This window comes from Paralichthys olivaceus, chromosome 2, assembly GCF_024713975.1.
Source record: "Paralichthys olivaceus isolate ysfri-2021 chromosome 2, ASM2471397v2, whole genome shotgun sequence".
Classification (NCBI taxonomy): domain Eukaryota; kingdom Metazoa; phylum Chordata; class Actinopteri; order Pleuronectiformes; family Paralichthyidae; genus Paralichthys; species Paralichthys olivaceus.
The window spans coordinates 2,909,209-2,928,037 of NC_091094.1; positions in this window are offsets into that span (position 1 = coordinate 2,909,209).

The window sequence follows — 18,829 nt, forward strand, 5'->3', positions numbered from 1 at the left end:
GGTGAATATGGGTTAGAGTTGCCATTAGGGTTAGGGTTAGGGTTGTGATTAGGGTTAGGGTTAGGGTTAGGGTTAGGGAGGAGTACCCATTGGAGATCGAGATATTCTTCCATAACTTTTTTTCTGTAGGTCATAGAGACTTGGAAGTTGGTTCCATCTCTACTAATGTGGGTATGCCCGATCCATTGGTACCACCCCCGAGCTTCTACGACCTTTGGAAGGGGTAGGGTTAGGGTTGTGATTAGTGTTTGCTTTTTGGGTTGTGATTAGGGTTAGGGTTAGGGATGAAAACCTATAGGAGTTCAAGATATTCTTCCATAACTTTTTTTCTGAAGGTCATAGAGACTTGGAAGTTGGTTCCATCTCCACTAATGTGGCTATGCCCGATCCATTGGGACCATCCCCGAGCTTCTATGACCTTTGGAAATGGTGAAACCACCAAATCTATTAAAAAAAGTACAAGATATTTTTGAATAACTTTTTTTCTGAAAGTCATAGAGACTTGGGCTTTTCAGGATTGATAAAGGGTAGCCTGCCACACAACCACACCGAATTTCAGCACGTTGCGAGCAAGCAGCGCAGAGTTATTCACCCTATGGTGAATATGGGTTAGAGTTGCCATTAGGGTTAGGGTTAGGGTTGTGATTAGGGTTAGGGTTAGGGTTAGGGTTAGGGAGGAGTACCCGTTGGAGATAAAGATATTCTTCCATAACTTTTTTTCTGTAGGTCATAGAGACTTGGAAGTTGGTTCCATCTCCACTAATGTGGGTATGCCCGATCCATTGGTACCACCCCCGAGCTTCTACGACCTTTGGAAGGGGTAGGGTTAGGGTTGTGATTAGTGTTTGCTTTTTGGGTTGTGATTAGGGTTAGGGTTAGGGAGGAGTACCCGTTGGAGATAAAGATATTCTTCCATAACTTTTTTTCTGTAGGTCATAGAGACTTGGAAGTTGGTTCCATCTCCACTAATGTGGGTATGCCCGATCCATTGGTACCACCCCCGAGCTTCTACGACCTTTGGAAGGGGTAGGGTTAGGGTTGTGATTAGTGTTTGCTTTTTGGGTTGTGATTAGGGTTAGGGTTAGGGATGAAAACCTATAGGAGTTCAAGATATTCTTCCATAACTTTTTTTCTGAAGGTCATAGAGACTTGGAAGTTGGTTCCATCTCCACTAATGTGGCTATGCCCGATCCATTGGGACCATCCCCGAGCTTCTATGACCTTCGGAAATGGTGAAACCACCAAATCTATTAAAAAAAGTACAAGATATTTTTGAATAACTTTTTTTCTGAAAGTCATAGAGACTTGGGCTTTTCAGGATTGATAAAGGGTAGCCTGCCACGCAACCACACCGAATTTCAGCACGTTGCGAGCAAGCAGCGCAGAGTTATTCACCCTATGGTGAATATGGGTTAGAGTTGCCATTAGGGTTAGGGTTAGGGTTGTGATTAGGGTTAGGGTTAGGGTTAGGGAGGAGTACCCGTTGGAGATAAAGATATTCTTCCATAACCTTTTTTCTGTAGGTCATAGAGACTTGGAAGTTGGTTCCATCTCCACTAATGTGGGTATGCCCGATCCATTGGTACCACCCCCGAGCTTCTACGACCTTTGGAAGGGGTAGGGTTAGGGTTGTGATTAGTGTTTGCTTTTTGGGTTGTGATTAGGGTTAGGGTTAGGGATGAAAACCTATAGGAGTTCAAGATATTCTTCCATAACTTTTTTTCTGAAGGTCATAGAGACTTGGAAGTTGGTTCCATCTCCACTAATGTGGCTATGCCCGATCCATTGGGACCATCCCCGAGCTTCTATGACCTTCGGAAATGGTGAAACCACCAAATCTATTAAAAAAAGTACAAGATATTTTTGAATAACTTTTTTTCTGAAAGTCATAGAGACTTGGGCTTTTCAGGATTGATAAAGGGTAGCCTGCCACGTAACCACACCGAATTTCAGCACGTTGCGAGCAAGCAGCGCAGAGTTATTCACCCTATGGTGAATATGGGTTAGAGTTGCCATTAGGGTTAGGGTTAGGGTTGTGATTAGGGTTAGGGTTAGGGAGGAGTACCCGTTGGAGATAAAGATATTCTTCCATAACTTTTTTTCTGTAGGTCATAGAGACTTGGAAGTTGGTTCCATCTCCACTAATGCGGCTATGCCCGATCCATTGGTACCACCCCCGAGCTTCTACGCCCTTTGGAAGGGGTAGGGTTAGGGTTGTGATTAGTGTTTGCTTTTTGGGTTGTGATTAGGGTTAGGGTTAGGGATGAAAACCTATCGGAGTTCAAGATATTCTTCCATAACTTTTTTTCTGAAGGTCATAGAGACTTGGAAGTTGGTTCCATCTCCACTAATGTGGCTATGCCCGATCCATTGGGACCATCCCCGAGCTTCTATGACCTTCGGAAATGGTGAAACCACCAAATCTATTTAAAAAAGTACAAGATATTTTTGAATAACTTTTTTTCTGAAAGTCATAGAGACTTGGGCTTTTCAGGATTGATAAAGGGTAGCCTGCCACGCAACCACACCGAATTTCAGCACGTTGCGAGCAAGCAGCGCAGAGTTATTCACCCTATGGTGAATATGGGTTAGAGTTGCCATTAGGGTTAGGGTTAGGGTTGTGATTAGGGTTAGGGTTAGGGTTAGGGAGGAGTACCCGTTGGAGATAAAGATATTCTTCCATAACTTTTTTTCTGTAGGTCATAGAGACTTGGAAGTTGGTTCCATCTCCACTAATGTGGGTATGCCCGATCCATTGGTACCACCCCCGAGCTTCTACGACCTTTGGAAGGGGTAGGGTTAGGGTTGTGATTAGTGTTTGCTTTTTGGGTTGTGATTAGGGTTAGGGTTAGGGATGAAAAGCTATAGGAGTTCAAGATATTCTTCCATAACTTTTTTTCTGAAGGTCATAGAGACTTGGAAGTTGGTTCCATCTCCACTAATGTGGCTATGCCCGATCCAATGGGACCATCCCCGAGCTTCTATGACCTTCGGAAATGGTGAAACCACCAAATCTATTAAAAAAAGTACAAGATATTTTTGAATAACTTTTTTTCTGAAAGTCATAGAGACTTGGGCTTTTCAGGATTGATAAAGGGTAGCCTGCCACGCAACCACACCGAATTTCAGCACGTTGCGAGCAAGCAGCGCAGAGTTATTCACCCTATGGTGAATATGGGTTAGAGTTGCCATTAGGGTTAGGGTTAGGGTTGTGATTAGGGTTAGGGTTAGGGTTAGGGAGGAGTACCCGTTGGAGATAAAGATATTCTTCCATAACCTTTTTTCTGTAGGTCATAGAGACTTGGAAGTTGGTTCCATCTCCACTAATGTGGGTATGCCCGATCCATTGGTACCACCCCCGAGCTTCTACGACCTTTGGAAGGGGTAGGGTTAGGGTTGTGATTAGTGTTTGCTTTTTGGGTTGTGATTAGGGTTAGGGTTAGGGATGAAAACCTATAGGAGTTCAAGATATTCTTCCATAACTTTTTTTCTGAAGGTCATAGAGACTTGGAAGTTGGTTCCATCTCCACTAATGTGGCTATGCCCGATCCATTGGGACCATCCCCGAGCTTCTATGACCTTCGGAAATGGTGAAACCACCAAATCTATTAAAAAAAGTACAAGATATTTTTGAATAACTTTTTTTCTGAAAGTCATAGAGACTTGGGCTTTTCAGGATTGATAAAGGGTAGCCTGCCACGTAACCACACCGAATTTCAGCACGTTGCGAGCAAGCAGCGCAGAGTTATTCACCCTATGGTGAATATGGGTTAGAGTTGCCATTAGGGTTAGGGTTAGGGTTGTGATTAGGGTTAGGGTTAGGGAGGAGTACCCGTTGGAGATAAAGATATTCTTCCATAACTTTTTTTCTGTAGGTCATAGAGACTTGGAAGTTGGTTCCATCTCCACTAATGCGGCTATGCCCGATCCATTGGTACCACCCCCGAGCTTCTACGCCCTTTGGAAGGGGTAGGGTTAGGGTTGTGATTAGTGTTTGCTTTTTGGGTTGTGATTAGGGTTAGGGTTAGGGATGAAAACCTATCGGAGTTCAAGATATTCTTCCATAACTTTTTTTCTGAAGGTCATAGAGACTTGGAAGTTGGTTCCATCTCCACTAATGTGGCTATGCCCGATCCATTGGGACCATCCCCGAGCTTCTATGACCTTCGGAAATGGTGAAACCACCAAATCTATTTAAAAAAGTACAAGATATTTTTGAATAACTTTTTTTCTGAAAGTCATAGAGACTTGGGCTTTTCAGGATTGATAAAGGGTAGCCTGCCACGCAACCACACCGAATTTCAGCACGTTGCGAGCAAGCAGCGCAGAGTTATTCACCCTATGGTGAATATGGGTTAGAGTTGCCATTAGGGTTAGGGTTAGGGTTGTGATTAGGGTTAGGGTTAGGGTTAGGGAGGAGTACCCGTTGGAGATAAAGATATTCTTCCATAACTTTTTTTCTGTAGGTCATAGAGACTTGGAAGTTGGTTCCATCTCCACTAATGTGGGTATGCCCGATCCATTGGTACCACCCCCGAGCTTCTACGACCTTTGGAAGGGGTAGGGTTAGGGTTGTGATTAGTGTTTGCTTTTTGGGTTGTGATTAGGGTTAGGGTTAGGGATGAAAAGCTATAGGAGTTCAAGATATTCTTCCATAACTTTTTTTCTGAAGGTCATAGAGACTTGGAAGTTGGTTCCATCTCCACTAATGTGGCTATGCCCGATCCAATGGGACCATCCCCGAGCTTCTATGACCTTCGGAAATGGTGAAACCACCAAATCTATTAAAAAAAGTACAAGATATTTTTGAATAACTTTTTTTCTGAAAGTCATAGAGACTTGGGCTTTTCAGGATTGATAAAGGGTAGCCTGCCACGCAACCACACCGGATTTCAGCACGTTGCGAGCAAGCAGCGCAGAGTTATTCACCCTATGCTGAATATGGGTTAGAGTTGCCATTAGGGTTAGGGTTAGGGTTGTGATTAGGGTTAGGGTTAGGGTTAGGGAGGAGTACCCGTTGGAGATAAAGATATTCTTCCATAACTTTTTTTCTGTAGGTCATAGAGACTTGGAAGTTGGTTCCATCTCCACTAATGTGGGTATGCCCGATCCATTGGTACCACCCCCGAGCTTCTACGACCTTTGGAAGGGGTAGGGTTAGGGTTGTGATTAGTGTTTGCTTTTTGGGTTGTGATTAGGGTTAGGGTTAGGGAGGAGTACCCGTTGGAGATAAAGATATTCTTCCATAACTTTTTTTCTGTAGGTCATAGAGACTTGGAAGTTGGTTCCATCTCCACTAATGTGGGTATGCCCGATCCATTGGTACCACCCCCGAGCTTCTACGACCTTTGGAAGGGGTAGGGTTAGGGTTGTGATTAGTGTTTGCTTTTTGGGTTGTGATTAGGGTTAGGGTTAGAGATGAAAACCTATAGGAGTTCAAGATATTCTTCCATAACCTTTTTTCTGAAGGTCATAGAGACTTGGAAGTTGGTTCCATCTCCACTAATGTGGCTATGCCCGATCCATTGGGACCATCCCCGAGCTTCTATGACCTTCGGAAATGGTGAAACCACCAAATCTATTAAAAAAAGTACAAGATATTTTTGAATAACTTTTTTTCTGAAAGTCATAGAGACTTGGGCTTTTCAGGATTGATAAAGGGTAGCCTGCCACGCAACCACACCGAATTTCAGCACGTTGCGAGCAAGCAGCGCAGAGTTATTCACCCTATGGTGAATATGGGTTAGAGTTGCCATTAGGGTTAGGGTTAGGGTTAGGGTTAGGGAGGAGTACCCGTTGGAGATAAAGATATTCTTCCATAACTTTTTTTCTGTAGGTCATAGAGACTTGGAAGTTGGTTCCATCTCCACTAATGTGGGTATGCCCGATCCATTGGTACCACCCCCGAGCTTCTACGACCTTTGGAAGGGGTAGGGTTAGGGTTGTGATTAGTGTTTGCTTTTTGGGTTGTGATTAGGGTTAGGGTTAGGGATGAAAACCTATAGGAGTTCAAGATATTCTTCCATAACTTTTTTTCTGAAGGTCATAGAGACTTGGAAGTTGGTTCCATCTCCACTAATGTGGCTATGCCCGATCCATTGGGACCATCCCCGAGCTTCTATGACCTTCGGAAATGGTGAAACCACCAAATCTATTAAAAAAAGTACAAGATATTTTTGAATAACTTTTTTTCTGAAAGTCATAGAGACTTGGGCTTTTCAGGATTGATAAAGGGTAGCCTGCCACGCAACCACACCGAATTTCAGCACGTTGCGAGCAAGCAGCGCAGAGTTATTCACCCTATGGTGAATATGGGTTAGAGTTGCCATTAGGGTTAGGGTTAGGGTTAGGGAGGAGTACCCGTTGGAGATAAAGATATTCTTCCATAACCTTTTTTCTGTAGGTCATAGAGACTTGGAAGTTGGTTCCGTCTCCACTAATGTGGGAATGCCCGATCCATTGGTACCACCCCCGAGCTTCTACGACCTTTGGAAGGGGTAGGGTTAGGGTTGTGATTAGTGTTTGCTTTTTGGGTTGTGATTAGGGTTAGGGTTAGGGAGGAGTACCCGTTGGAGATAAAGATATTCTTCCATAACTTTTTTTCTGTAGGTCATAGAGACTTGGAAGTTGGTTCCATCTCCACTAATGTGGGTATGCCCGATCCATTGGTACCACCCCCGAGCTTCTACGACCTTTGGAAGGGGTAGGGTTAGGGTTGTGATTAGTGTTTGCTTTTTGGGTTGTGATTAGGGTTAGGGTTAGGGATGAAAACCTATAGGAGTTCAAGATATTCTTCCATAACTTTTTTTCTGAAGGTCATAGAGACTTGGAAGTTGGTTCCATCTCCACTAATGTGGCTATGCCCGATCCATTGGGACCATCCCCGAGCTTCTATGACCTTCGGAAATGGTGAAACCACCAAATCTATTAAAAAAAGTACAAGATATTTTTGAATAACTTTTTTTCTGAAAGTCATAGAGACTTGGGCTTTTCAGGATTGATAAAGGGTAGCCTGCCACGCAACCACACCGAATTTCAGCACGTTGCGAGCAAGCAGCGCAGAGTTATTCACCCTATGGTGAATATGGGTTAGAGTTGCCATTAGGGTTAGGGTTAGGGTTGTGATTAGGGTTAGGGTTAGGGTTAGGGTTAGGGAGGAGTACCCATTGGAGATCGAGATATTCTTCCATAACTTTTTTTCTGTAGGTCATAGAGACTTGGAAGTTGGTTCCATCTCCACTAATGTGGGTATGCCCGATCCATTGGTACCACCCCCGAGCTTCTACGACCTTTGGAAGGGGTAGGGTTAGGGTTGTGATTAGTGTTTGCTTTTTGGGTTGTGATTAGGGTTAGGGTTAGGGAGGAGTACCCGTTGGAGATAAAGATATTCTTCCATAACTTTTTTTCTGTAGGTCATAGAGACTTGGAAGTTGGTTCCATCTCCACTAATGTGGGTATGCCCGATCCATTGGTACCACCCCCGAGTTTCTACGACCTTTGGAAGGGGTAGGGTTAGGGTTGTGATTAGTGTTTGCTTTTTGGGTTGTGATTAGGGTTAGGGTTAGGGAGGAGTACCCGTTGGAGATAAAGATATTCTTCCATAACTTTTTTTCTGTAGGTCATAGAGACTTGGAAGTTGGTTCCATCTCCACTAATGTGGGTATGCCCGATCCATTGGTACCACCCCCGAGCTTCTACGACCTTTGGAAGGGGTAGGGTTAGGGTTGTGATTAGTGTTTGCTTTTTGGGTTGTGATTAGGGTTAGGGTTAGGGATGAAAACCTATAGGAGTTCAAGATATTCTTCCATAACTTTTTTTCTGAAGGTCATAGAGACTTGGAAGTTGGTTCCATCTCCACTAATGTGGCTATGCCCGATCCATTGGGACCATCCCCGAGCTTCTATGACCTTCGGAAATGGTGAAACCACCAAATCTATTAAAAAAAGTACAAGATATTTTTGAATAACTTTTTTTCTGAAAGTCATAGAGACTTGGGCTTTTCAGGATTGATAAAGGGTAGCCTGCCACGCAACCACACCGAATTTCAGCACGTTGCGAGCAAGCAGCGCAGAGTTATTCACCCTATGGTGAATATGGGTTAGAGTTGCCATTAGGGTTAGGGTTAGGGTTGTGATTAGGGTTAGGGTTAGGGTTAGGGTTAGGGAGGAGTACCCATTGGAGATCGAGATATTCTTCCATAACTTTTTTTCTGTAGGTCATAGAGACTTGGAAGTTGGTTCCATCTCCACTAATGTGGGTATGCCCGATCCATTGGTACCACCCCCGAGCTTCTACGACCTTTGGAAGGGGTAGGGTTAGGGTTGTGATTAGTGTTTGCTTTTTGGGTTGTGATTAGGGTTAGGGTTAGGGAGGAGTACCCGTTGGAGATAAAGATATTCTTCCATAACTTTTTTTCTGTAGGTCATAGAGACTTGGAAGTTGGTTCCATCTCCACTAATGTGGGTATGCCCGATCCATTGGTACCACCCCCGAGCTTCTACGACCTTTGGAAGGGGTAGGGTTAGGGTTGTGATTAGTGTTTGCTTTTTGGGTTGTGATTAGGGTTAGGGTTAGGGAGGAGTACCCGTTGGAGATAAAGATATTCTTCCATAACTTTTTTTCTGTAGGTCATAGAGACTTGGAAGTTGGTTCCATCTCCACTAATGTGGGTATGCCCGATCCATTGGTACCACCCCCGAGCTTCTACGACCTTTGGAAGGGGTAGGGTTAGGGTTGTGATTAGTGTTTGCTTTTTGGGTTGTGATTAGGGTTAGGGTTAGGGATGAAAACCTATAGGAGTTCAAGATATTCTTCCATAACTTTTTTTCTGAAGGTCATAGAGACTTGGAAGTTGGTTCCATCTCCACTAATGTGGCTATGCCCGATCCATTGGGACCATCCCCGAGCTTCTATGACCTTCGGAAATGGTGAAACCACCAAATCTATTAAAAAAAGTACAAGATATTTTTGAATAACTTTTTTTCTGAAAGTCATAGAGACTTGGGCTTTTCAGGATTGATAAACGGTAGCCTGCCACGCAACCACACCGAATTTCAGCACGTTGCGAGCAAGCAGCGCAGAGTTATTCACCCTATGGTGAATATGGGTTAGAGTTGCCATTAGGGTTAGGGTTAGGGTTAGGGTTGTGATTAGGGTTAGGGTTAGGGTTAGGGAGGAGTACCCGTTGGAGATAAAGATATTCTTCCATAACCTTTTTTCTGTAGGTCATAGAGACTTGGAAGTTGGTTCCATCTCCACTAATGTGGGTATGCCCGATCCATTGGTACCACCCCCGAGCTTCTACGACCTTTGGAAGGGGTAGGGTTAGGGTTGTGATTAGTGTTTGCTTTTTGGGTTGTGATTAGGGTTAGGGTTAGGGAGGAGTACCCGTTGGAGATAAAGATATTCTTCCATAACTTTTTTTCTGTAGGTCATAGAGACTTGGAAGTTGGTTCCATCTCCACTAATGTGGGTATGCCCGATCCATTGGTACCACCCCCGAGCTTCTACGACCTTTGGAAGGGGTAGGGTTAGGGTTGTGATTAGTGTTTGCTTTTTGGGTTGTGATTAGGGTTAGGGTTAGGGATGAAAAGCTATAGGAGTTCAAGATATTCTTCCATAACTTTTTTTCTGAAGGTCATAGAGACTTGGAAGTTGGTTCCATCTCCACTAATGTGGCTATGCCCGATCCAATGGGACCATCCCCGAGCTTCTATGACCTTCGGAAATGGTGAAACCACCAAATCTATTAAAAAAAGTACAAGATATTTTTGAATAACTTTTTTTCTGAAAGTCATAGAGACTTGGGCTTTTCAGGATTGATAAAGGGTAGCCTGCCACGCAACCACACCGAATTTCAGCACGTTGCGAGCAAGCAGCGCAGAGTTATTCACCCTATGCTGAATATGGGTTAGAGTTGCCATTAGGGTTAGGGTTAGGGTTGTGATTAGGGTTAGGGTTAGGGTTAGGGAGGAGTACCCGTTGGAGATAAAGATATTCTTCCATAACTTTTTTTCTGTAGGTCATAGAGACTTGGAAGTTGGTTCCATCTCCACTAATGTGGGTATGCCCGATCCATTGGTACCACCCCCGAGCTTCTACGACCTTTGGAAGGGGTAGGGTTAGGGTTGTGATTAGTGTTTGCTTTTTGGGTTGTGATTAGGGTTAGGGTTAGGGAGGAGTACCCGTTGGAGATAAAGATATTCTTCCATAACTTTTTTTCTGTAGGTCATAGAGACTTGGAAGTTGGTTCCATCTCCACTAATGTGGGTATGCCCGATCCATTGGTACCACCCCCGAGCTTCTACGACCTTTGGAAGGGGTAGGGTTAGGGTTGTGATTAGTGTTTGCTTTTTGGGTTGTGATTAGGGTTAGGGTTAGGGATGAAAACCTATAGGAGTTCAAGATATTCTTCCATAACTTTTTTTCTGAAGGTCATAGAGACTTGGAAGTTGGTTCCATCTCCACTAATGTGGCTATGCCCGATCCATTGGGACCATCCCCGAGCTTCTATGACCTTCGGAAATGGTGAAACCACCAAATCTATTAAAAAAAGTACAAGATATTTTTGAATAACTTTTTTTCTGAAAGTCATAGAGACTTGGGCTTTTCAGGATTGATAAAGGGTAGCCTGCCACGCAACCACACCGAATTTCAGCACGTTGCGAGCAAGCAGCGCAGAGTTATTCACCCTATGGTGAATATGGGTTAGAGTTGCCATTAGGGTTAGGGTTAGGGTTAGGGTTGTGATTAGGGTTAGGGTTAGGGTTAGGGAGGAGTACCCGTTGGAGATAAAGATATTCTTCCATAACCTTTTTTCTGTAGGTCATAGAGACTTGGAAGTTGGTTCCATCTCCACTAATGTGGGTATGCCCGATCCATTGGTACCACACCCGAGCTTCTACGACCTTTGGAAGGGGTAGGGTTAGGGTTGTGATTAGTGTTTGCTTTTTGGGTTGTGATTAGGGTTAGGGTTAGGGAGGAGTACCCGTTGGAGATAAAGATATTCTTCCATAACTTTTTTTCTGTAGGTCATAGAGACTTGGAAGTTGGTTCCATCTCCACTAATGTGGGTATGCCCGATCCATTGGTACCACCCCCGAGCTTCTACGACCTTTGGAAGGGGTAGGGTTAGGGTTGTGATTAGTGTTTGCTTTTTGGGTTGTGATTAGGGTTAGGGTTAGGGATGAAAACCTATAGGAGTTCAAGATATTCTTCCATAACTTTTTTTCTGAAGGTCATAGAGACTTGGAAGTTGGTTCCATCTCCACTAATGTGGCTATGCCCGATCCATTGGGACCATCCCCGAGCTTCTATGACCTTCGGAAATGGTGAAACCACCAAATCTATTAAAAAAAGTACAAGATATTTTTGAATTACTTTTTTTCTGAAAATCATAGAGACTTGGGCTTTTCAGGATTGATAAAGGGTAGCCTGCCACGCAACCACACCAAATTTCAGCATGTTGCGAGCAAGCAGCGCAGAGTTATTCACCCTATGGTGAATATGGGTTAGAGTTGCCATTAGGGTTAGGGTTAGGGTTGTGATTAGGGTTAGGGTTGTGATTAGGGTTAGGGTTAGGGTTAGGGAGGAGTACCCATTGGAGATCAAGATATTCTTCCATAACTTTTTTTCTGTAGGTCATAGAAACTTGGAAGTTGGTTCCATCTCCACTAATGTGGGTATGCCCGATCCATTGGTACCACCCCCGAGCTTCTACGACCTTTGGAAGGGGTAGGGTTAGGGTTGTGATTAGTGTTTGCTTTTTGGGTTGTGATTAGGGTTAGGGTTAGGGATGAAAACCTATAGGAGTTCAAGATATTCTTCCATAACTTTTTTTCTGAAGGTCATAGAGACTTGGAAGTTGGTTCCATCTCCACTAATGTGGCTATGCCCGATCCATTGGGACCATCCCCGAGCTTCTATGACCTTCGGAAATGGTGAAACCACCAAATCTATTAAAAAAAGTACAAGATATTTTTGAATAACTTTTTTTCTGAAAGTCATAGAGACTTGGGCTTTTCAGGATTGATAAAGGGTAGCCTGCCACGCAACCACACCGAATTTCAGCACGTTGCGAGCAAGCAGCGCAGAGTTATTCACCCTATGGTGAATATGGGTTAGAGTTGCCATTAGGGTTAGGGTTAGGGTTGTGATTAGGGTTAGAGTTAGGGTTAGGGAGGAGTACCCGTTGGAGATAAAGATATTCTTCCATAACTTTTTTTCTGTAGGTCATAGAGACTTGGAAGTTGGTTCCATCTCCACTAATGTGGGTATGCCCGATCCATTGGTACCACCCCCGAGCTTCTACGACCTTTGGAAGGGGTAGGGTTAGGGTTGTGATTAGTGTTTGCTTTTTGGGTTGTGATTAGGGTTAGGGTTAGGGATGAAAACCTATAGGAGTTCAAGATATTCTTCCATAACTTTTTTTCTGAAGGTCATAGAGACTTGGAAGTTGGTTCTATCTCCACTAATGTGGCTATGCCCGGTCCATTGGGACCATCCCCGAGCTTCTATGACCTTCGGAAATGGTGAAACGACCAAATCTATTTAAAAAAGTACAAGATATTTTTGAATAACTTTTTTTCTGAAAGTCATAGAGACTTGGGCTTTTCAGGATTGATAAAGGGTAGCCTGCCACACAACCACACCAAATTTCAGCACGTTGCGAGCAAGCAGCGCAGAGTTATTCACCCTATGGTGAATATGGGTTAGAGTTGCCATTAGGGTTAGGGTTAGGGTTGTGGTTAGGGTTAGGGTTAGGGAGGAGTACCCGTTGGAGATAAAGATATTCTTCCATAACTTTTTTTCTTTAGGTCATAGAGACTTGGAAGTTGGTTCCATCTCCACTAATGTGGCTATGCCCGATCCATTGGTACCACCCCCGAGCTTCTACGACCTTTGGAAGGGGTAGGGTTAGGGTTGTGATTAGTGTTTGCTTTTTGGGTTGTGATTAGGGTTAGGGTTAGGGATGAAAACCTATAGGAGTTCAAGATATTCTTCCATAACTTTTTTTCTGAAGGTCATAGAGACTTGGACGTTGGTTCCATCTCCACTAATGTGGCTATGCCCGATCCATTGGGACCATCCCCGAGCTTCTATGACCTTCGGAAATGGTGAAACCACCAAATCTATTAAAAAAAGTACAAGATATTTTTGAATAACTTTTTTTCTGAAAGTCATAGAGACTTGGGCTTTTCAGGATTGATAAAGGGTAGCCTGCCACGCAACCACGCCAAATTTCAGCACGTTGCGAGCAAGCAGCGCAGAGTTATTCACCCTATGGTGAATATGGGTTAGAGTTGCCATTAGGGTTAGGGTTAGGGTTGTGGTTAGGGTTAGGGTTAGGGAGGAGTACCCATTGGAGATAAAGATATTCTTCCATAACTTTTTTTCTGTAGGTCATAGAGACTTGGAAGTTGGTTCCATCTCCACTAATGTGGGTATGCCCGATCCATTGGTACCACCCCCGAGCTTCTACGACCTTTGGAAGGGGTAGGGTTAGGGTTGTGATTAGTGTTTGCTTTTTGGGTTGTGATTAGGGTTAGGGTTAGGGATGAAAACCTATAGGAGTTCAAGATATTCTTCCATAACTTTTTTTCTGAAGGTCATAGAGACTTGGAAGTTGGTTCCATCTCCACTAATGTGGCTATGCCCGATCCATTGGGACCATCCCCGAGCTTCTATGACCTTCGGAAATGGTGAAACCACCAAATCTATTAAAAAAAGTACAAGATATTTTTGAATAACTTTTTTTCTGAAAGTCATAGAGACTTGGGCTTTTCAGGATTGATAAAGGGTAGCCTGCCACGCAACCACACCGAATTTCAGCACGTTGCGAGCAAGCAGTGCAGAGTTATTCACCCTATGGTGAATATGGGTTAGAGTTGCCATTAGGGTTAGGGTTAGGGTTGTGATTAGGGTTAGGGTTAGGGTTAGGGTTAGGGAGGAGTACCCGTTGGAGATAAAGATATTCTTCCATAACTTTTTTTCTTTAGGTCATAGAGACTTGGAAGTTGGTTCTATCTCCACTAATGTGGCTATGCCCGATCCATTGGGACCATCCCCGAGCTTCTACGACCTTTGGAAGGGGTAGGGTTAGGGTTGTGATTAGTGTTTGCTTTTTGGGTTGTGATTAGGGTTAGGGTTAGGGATGAAAACCTATAGGAGTTCAAGATATTCTTCCATAACTTTTTTTCTGAAGGTCATAGAGACTTGGAAGTTGGTTCCATCTCCACTAATGTGGCTATGCCCGATCCATTGGGACCATCCCCGAGCTTCTATGACCTTCGGAAATGGTGAAACCACCAAATCTATTAAAAAAAGTACAAGATATTTTTGAATAACTTTTTTTCTGAAAATCATAGAGACTTGGGCTTTTCAGGATTGATAAAGGGTAGCCTGCCACGCAACCACACCAAATTTCAGCATGTTGCGAGCAAGCAGCGCAGAGTTATTCACCCTATGGTGAATATGGGTTAGAGTTGCCATTAGGGTTAGGGTTAGGGTTGTGATTAGGGTTAGGGTTAGGGTTAGGTTTAGGGAGGAGTACCCATTGGAGATCAAGATATTCTTCCATAACTTTTTTTCTGTAGGTCATAGAAACTTGGAAGTTGGTTCCATCTCCACTAATGTGGGTATGCCCGATCCATTGGTACCACCCCCGAGCTTCTACGACCTTTGGAAGGGGTAGGGTTAGGGTTGTGATTAGTGTTTGCTTTTTGGGTTGTGATTAGGGTTAGGGTTAGGGATGAAAACCTATAGGAGTTCAAGATATTCTTCCATAACTTTTTTTCTGAAGGTCATAGAGACTTGGAAGTTGGTTCCATCTCCACTAATGTGGCTATGCCCGATCCATTGGGACCATCCCCGAGCTTCTATGACCTTCGGAAATGGTGAAACCACCAAATCTATTAAAAAAAGTACAAGATATTTTTGAATAACTTTTTTTCTGAAAGTCATAGAGACTTGGGCTTTTCAGGATTGATAAAGGGTAGCCTGCCACGCAACCACACCGAATTTCAGCACGTTGCGAGCAAGCAGCGCAGAGTTATTCACCCTATGGTGAATATGGGTTAGAGTTGCCATTAGGGTTAGGGTTAGGGTTGTGGTTAGGGTTAGGGTTAGGGAGGAGTACCCGTTGGAGATAAAGATATTCTTCCATAACTTTTTTTCTGTAGGTCTTAGAAACTTGGAAGTTGGTTCCATCTCCACTAATGTGGGTATGCCCGATCCATTGGTACCACCCCCGAGCTTCTACGACCTTTGGAAGGGGTAGGGTTAGGGTTGTGATTAGTGTTTGCTTTTTGGGTTGTGATTAGGGTTAGGGTTAGGGATGAAAACCTATAGGAGTTCAAGATATTCTTCCATAACTTTTTTTCTGAAGGTCATAGAGACTTGGAAGTTGGTTCTATCTCCACTAATGTGGCTATGCCCGGTCCATTGGGACCATCCCCGAGCTTCTATGACCTTCGGAAATGGTGAAACGACCAAATCTATTTAAAAAAGTACAAGATATTTTTGAATAACTTTTTTTCTGAAAGTCATAGAGACGTGGGCTTTTCAGGATTGATAAAGGGTAGCCTGCCACACAACCACACCAAATTTCAGCACGTTGCGAGCAAGCAGCGCAGAGTTATTCACCCTATGGTGAATATGGGTTAGAGTTGCCATTAGGGTTAGGGTTAGGGTTGTGGTTAGGGTTAGGGTTAGGGAGGAGTACCCGTTGGAGATAAAGATATTCTTCCATAACTTTTTTTCTTTAGGTCATAGAGACTTGGAAGTTGGTTCCATCTCCACTAATGTGGCTATGCCCGATCCATTGGTACCACCCCCGAGCTTCTACGACCTTTGGAAGGGGTAGGGTTAGGGTTGTGATTAGTGTTTGCTTTTTGGGTTGTGATTAGGGTTAGGGTTAGGGATGAAAACCTATAGGAGTTCAAGATATTCTTCCATAACTTTTTTTCTGAAGGTCATAGAGACTTGGACGTTGGTTCCATCTCCACTAATGTGGCTATGCCCGATCCATTGGGACCATCCCCGAGCTTCTATGACCTTCGGAAATGGTGAAACCACCAAATCTATTAAAAAAAGTACAAGATATTTTTGAATAACTTTTTTTCTGAAAGTCATAGAGACTTGGGCTTTTCAGGATTGATAAAGGGTAGCCTGCCACGCAACCACGCCAAATTTCAGCACGTTGCGAGCAAGCAGCGCAGAGTTATTCACCCTATGGTGAATATGGGTTAGAGTTGCCATTAGGGTTAGGGTTAGGGTTGTGGTTAGGGTTAGGGTTAGGGAGGAGTACCCATTGGAGATAAAGATATTCTTCCATAACTTGTTTTCTGTAGGTCATAGAGACTTGGAAGTTGGTTCCATCTCCACTAATGTGGGTATGCCCGATCCATTGGTACCACCCCCGAGCTTCTACGACCTTTGGAAGGGGTAGGGTTAGGGTTGTGATTAGTGTTTGCTTTTTGGGTTGTGATTAGGGTTAGGGTTAGGGATGAAAACCTATAGGAGTTCAAGATATTCTTCCATAACTTTTTTTCTGAAGGTCATAGAGACTTGGAAGTTGGTTCTATCTCCACTAATGTGGCTATGCCCGGTCCATTGGGACCATCCCCGAGCTTCTATGACCTTCGGAAATGGTGAAACGACCAAATCTATTTAAAAAAGTACAAGATATTTTTGAATAACTTTTTTTCTGAAAGTCATAGAGACTTGGGCTTTTCAGGATTGATAAAGGGTAGCCTGCCACACAACCACACCAAATTTCAGCACATTGCGAGCAAGCAGCGCAGAGTTATTCACCCTATGGTGAATATGGGTTAGAGTTGCCATTAGGGTTAGGGTTAGGGTTGTGGTTAGGGTTAGGGTTAGGGAGGAGTACCCGTTGGAGATAAAGATATTCTTCCATAACTTTTTTTCTTTAGGTCATAGAGACTTGGAAGTTGGTTCCATCTCCACTAATGTGGCTATGCCCGATCCATTGGTACCACCCCCGAGCTTCTACGACCTTTGGAAGGGGTAGGGTTAGGGTTGTGATTAGTGTTTGCTTTTTGGGTTGTGATTAGGGTTAGGGTTAGGGATGAAAACCTATAGGAGTTCAAGATATTCTTCCATAACTTTTTTTCTGAAGGTCATAGAGACTTGGACGTTGGTTCCATCTCCACTAATGTGGCTATGCCCGATCCATTGGTACCACCCCGAGCTTCTACGACCTTTGGAAGGGGTAGGGTTAGGGTTGTGATTAGTGTTTGCTTTTTGGGTTGTGATTAGGGTTAGGGTTAGGGATGAAAACCTATAGGAGTTCAAGATATTCTTCCATAACTTTTTTTCTGAAGGTCATAGAGACTTGGAAGTTGGTTCCATCTCCACTAATGTGGCTATGCCCGATCCATTGGGACCATCCCCGAGCTTCTATGACCTTCGGAAATGGTGAAACCACCAAATCTATTAAAAAAAGTACAAGATATTTTTGAATAACTTTTTTTCTGAAAGTCATAGAGACTTGGGCTTTTCAGGATTGATAAAGGGTAGCCTGCCACGCAACCACACCGAATTTCAGCACGTTGCGAGCAAGCAGTGCAGAGTTATTCACCCTATGGTGAATATGGGTTAGAGTTGCCATTAGGGTTAGGGTTAGGGTTGTGATTAGGGTTAGGGTTAGGGTTAGGGTTAGGGAGGAGTACCCGTTGGAGATAAAGATATTCTTCCATAACTTTTTTTCTTTAGGTCATAGAGACTTGGAAGTTGGTTCTATCTCCACTAATGTGGCTATGCCCGATCCATTGGGACCATCCCCGAGCTTCTACGACCTTTGGAAGGGGTAGGGTTAGGGTTGTGATTAGTGTTTGCTTTTTGGGTTGTGATTAGGGTTAGGGTTAGGGATGAAAACCTATAGGAGTTCAAGATATTCTTCCATAACTTTTTTTCTGAAGGTCATAGAGACTTGGAAGTTGGTTCCATCTCCACTAATGTGGCTATGCCCGATCCATTGGGACCATCCCCGAGCTTCTATGACCTTCGGAAATGGTGAAACCACCAAATCTATTAAAAAAAGTACAAGATATTTTTGAATAACTTTTTTTCTGAAAATCATAGAGACTTGGGCTTTTCAGGATTGATAAAGGGTAGCCTGCCACGCAACCACACCAAATTTCAGCATGTTGCGAGCAAGCAGCGCAGAGTTATTCACCCTATGGTGAATATGGGTTAGAGTTGCCATTAGGGTTAGGGTTAGGGTTGTGATTAGGGTTAGGGTTAGGGTTAGGTTTAGGGAGGAGTACCCATTGGAGATCAAGATATTCTTCCATAACTTTTTTTCTGTAGGTCATAGAAACTTGGAAGTTGGTTCCATCTCCACTAATGTGGGTATGCCCGATCCATTGGTACCACCCCCGAGCTTCTACGACCTTTGGAAGGGGTAGGGTTAGGGTTGTGATTAGTGTTTGCTTTTTGGGTTGTGATTAGGGTTAGGGTTAGGGATGAAAACCTATAGGAGTTCAAGATATTCTTCCATAACTTTTTTTCTGAAGGTCATAGAGACTTGGAAGTTGGTTCCATCTCCACTAATGTGGCTATGCCCGATCCATTGGGACCATCCCCGAGCTTCTATGACCTTCGGAAATGGTGAAACCACCAAATCTATTAAAAAAAGTACAAGATATTTTTGAATAACTTTTTTTCTGAAAGTCATAGAGACTTGGGCTTTTCAGGATTGATAAAGGGTAGCCTGCCACGCAACCACACCGAATTTCAGCACGTTGCGAGCAAGCAGCGCAGAGTTATTCACCCTATGGTGAATATGGGTTAGAGTTGCCATTAG